This window comes from Arachis stenosperma, chromosome 4 (assembly GCF_014773155.1).
Source record: "Arachis stenosperma cultivar V10309 chromosome 4, arast.V10309.gnm1.PFL2, whole genome shotgun sequence".
Classification (NCBI taxonomy): Eukaryota; Viridiplantae; Streptophyta; class Magnoliopsida; order Fabales; family Fabaceae; genus Arachis; species Arachis stenosperma.
Window position 1 is genome coordinate 38625084 of NC_080380.1, and position 3556 is coordinate 38628639.

The following is a 3556-nucleotide window of genomic DNA, read 5'->3' on the forward strand; positions in this document are numbered from 1 at the left end:
AGCTTGCCATGGAAAGGAGTAAGAAGGATTGGATGAAGACAGTAGGAAAGCAGAGAGACGGAAGGGACAGCATCTTCATACGCTTATCTGAAGCTCTCACCAATGATATACATAAGTATCTCTATCTTTATCTTTATGTTTTATTCATCATCTATACCCATTTGAGTCTGCCTGACTAAGATTTACAAGGTGACCATAGCTTGCTTCATACCAACAATCTCCGTGGGATCGACCCTTACTCGCGTAAGGTTTATTACTTGGACGACCCAGTGCACTTGCTGGTTAGTTGTGCGGAGTTGTGATAGAGAGTTGAGATTGCAATGAGCGTACCATGTTGATGGCGCCATTGATGGTCACAATTTCGTGCACCAAGTTTTTGGCGCCGTTGCCGGGGATTGTTTCGTGTATGGACAACTGATGGTTCATCTTGTTGCTTAGATTAGGTATTTTTTTTCAGAGTTCTTAAGAATGAATTCTAGAGTTTCATGATGATCTGTTGAAATCTGGCTGGCTGAGAAGCCATGTCTAATCTTATTGGACCGAGGTTTCAACTTATCATCACAAGAGCTTGTTGATTTCTATCAATCTTGCTGTTGAAGCAATGATCTGCTAAGGCTTGGCTGGCCATTGGCCATGTCTAGTGTTTTGGACTGAAGCTTTCTTTGAAAGCTTGGCTGGCTGTGAAGCCATGTTTAATTCCTGGACCGGAGTCTTAGACTAGCATTGCAATGATTCCTGGAATTCAAATTGAGAATTCTGAAACCTTTATTTTCTATTTTCATATAATTTTCGAAAAAGCACAAAAAAATTTATAAAAATCATAAAAACTAAAAAGATTTTATGTTTCTTGTTTGAGTCTAGTGTCTAATTTTAAGTTTGGTGTCTTGCATGCATTGTTTAATTGATCTTGGTTCTATTTTCAAGTCAATAGTACAGGGAACTGAAGATTCAGAACATGCAGCAGAGGAATTACACAGAAAAAGCTGGGCGTTCAAAACGCCCAGTGAAGAAGGACAGACTGGCGTTTAAACGCCAGCCAGGGTACCTGGTTGGGCGTTTAACGCCCAAAAAGGTAGTGCATTGGGCGTTAAACGCCAGAATGTGCACCATTCTGGGCGTTTAACGCCAGGATGGCACAAGGGGGAGGATTTTGTTTTCAAAATCAATTTTTTTCAAGTTTTCAAAGTTTTTCAAAATCAAATCATATCTTTTCAATCAAATGTTTTCAAAATCAATTTCTTTCCTTTTTCAAAGATACTTGCTATCAATTAATGATTTGATTCAACAATTTAAGTATGTTGCCTTTTCTGTTGAGAAAGGTTTAATGTTTGAATCATATCTTTTCTTGTTAGGCAAGTCATTAATTTTTAAAATCAAATCTTTTTAAAATTGTTTTCAAATCATATCTTTTCAATCATATCTTTTTAAAAGAATAACTTTTCAATCAAATCTTTTTAATCACATCTTTTTCAAAATAGTTTTCAATCATATCTTTTTGATTTCTAATTTCAAAATCTTTTTCAAAAATTACTTGAATTCTTTCCCACTCTTGATTTTCGAAAATCAATTAAAGTTTTTCAAAAATGTTTTCAAAATATTTCACTTGATTTTCGAAAATTTCTTCCTCTCTCCCCACATCCTTCTATTTATGGAGTACCACTCCTTCTCAATGCACAATTCGAACTCTATCTAATTAAGTTCGAATTCTTCTACCTCTTCTTTCTATTTTTCTGTTCCTCTGACACTTCAAGGAATCTCTATATTGTGACATAGAGGATTCCATATTTTTTTGTTCTCTTCTCTTTCATATGAGCAGGAACAAAGACAAAGGCATTCTTGTTGAAGCTGACCCTGAACCTGAAAGGATCTTGAAGCGAAAGCTAAGAGAAGCTAAGGCACAATTCTCTGTAGAGGACCTAACCGAATTTTTCAAAGAAGAAGAACACATGGCAGCCGAAAACAACAACAATGCAAGGAAGGTGCTGGGTGACTTTACTGCACCTACTCCCGACTTCTATGGGAGAAGCATCTCTATCCCTGCCATTGGAGCAAACAACTTTGAGCTTAAGCCTCAATTAGTTTCTCTAATGCAACAGAATTGCAAGTTCCATGGACTTCCATTGGAAGATCTTCATCAGTTCTTAGCTGAATTCTTGCAAATCTGTGACACTGTCAAGACTAATGGGGTTGACCCTGAGGTCTACATACTTATGCTATTCCCTTTTGCTGTAAGAGACAGAGCTAGGACATGGTTGGACTCACAACCTAAAGAAAGCTTGGACTCATGGGAAAAGCTAGTCAATGCCTTCTTGGCAAAGTTCTTTCCACCTCAAAAATTGAGTAAGCTTAGAGTGGAAGTCCAAACCTTCAGACAGAAGGATGGAGAATCCCTCTATGAAGCTTGGGAAAGATACAAACAATTAATCAGAAAATGTCCATCTGACATGCTTTCTGAATGGAGCATCATAGGTATTTTCTATGATGGTCTCTCTGAACTATCCAAGATGTCTTTGGATAGCTCTGCTGGAGGATCTCTTCATCTGAAGAAGACGCCTACAGAAGCTCAAGAGCTAATTGAAATGGTTGCAAATAACCAATTCATGTACACTTCTGAAAGGAATCCCGTGAACAATGGGACTAATCAGAAGAAAGGAGTTCTTGATATTGATACTCTAAATGCCATATTGGCTCAGAACAAGATATTGACTCAACAAGTCAATTTGATTTCTCAAAGTCTGTCTGGAATGCAAAATGCACCAAACAGTACTAAGGATGCTTCATCTGAAGAAGAAGCTTATGATCCTGAGAACCCTTCAATGGAAGAGGTGAATTACCTGGGAGAACCCTATGGAAACACCTATAATTCTTCATGGAGAAATTATCCAAATTTCTCATGGAAGAATCAAGAGAGACCTCAACAAGGTTTCAATAACAATAATGGTGGAAGAAACAGGTTTAGCAATGGCAAGCCTTTTCCATCATCTTCTCAGCAACAGACAGAGAGTTCTAAGCAGAACACCTCTGACTTAGCAACCATGGTCTCTGATCTAATCAAAACCACTCAAAGTTTCATGACTGAAACAAGATCCTCCATTAGGAATTTGGAGGCACAAGTGGGACAGCTGAGCAAGAAAGTAACTGAACTCCCTCCTAGTACTCTTCCATGCAATACAGAAGAAAATCCAAAAGGAGAGTGCAAGGCCATCAACATGGCCAAATTTGGAGAGGAAGGAGAAGCAGTGAACGCCACTGAGGAAGACCTCAATGGGCGTGCACTGACCTCCAATGAGTTCCCTAATGAGGAACCATGGGAATCTGAGGCTCAAAATGAGACCATAGAGATTCCATTGGATTTACTTCTGCCATTCATGAGCTCTGATGAGTATTCTTCCTCTGAAGAGGATGAGTATGTCACTGAAGAGCAAGTTGCCAAATACCTTGGAGCAATCATGAAGCTAAATGACAAGTTATTTGGAAATGAGACTTGGGAGAACGAACCTCCTTTGCTCACCAAAGAACTGGATGACTTGTCTAGGCAGAAATTACCTCAAAAGAG

At 38.6% G+C, this 3556-nt stretch overlaps 1 non-coding gene across 1 annotated transcript; it reads right to left on the bottom strand.

Moving 5' to 3' along the window:
• Positions 1 to 2342: 2342 nt before the first annotated feature.
• Positions 2343 to 2446, bottom strand: LOC130977360 (small nucleolar RNA R71). Its single transcript, XR_009085054.1, has one exon. It is a non-coding gene; the product is annotated as a small nucleolar RNA R71 (small nucleolar RNA).
• Between the last annotated feature and the right edge of the window lie 1110 nt (positions 2447 to 3556).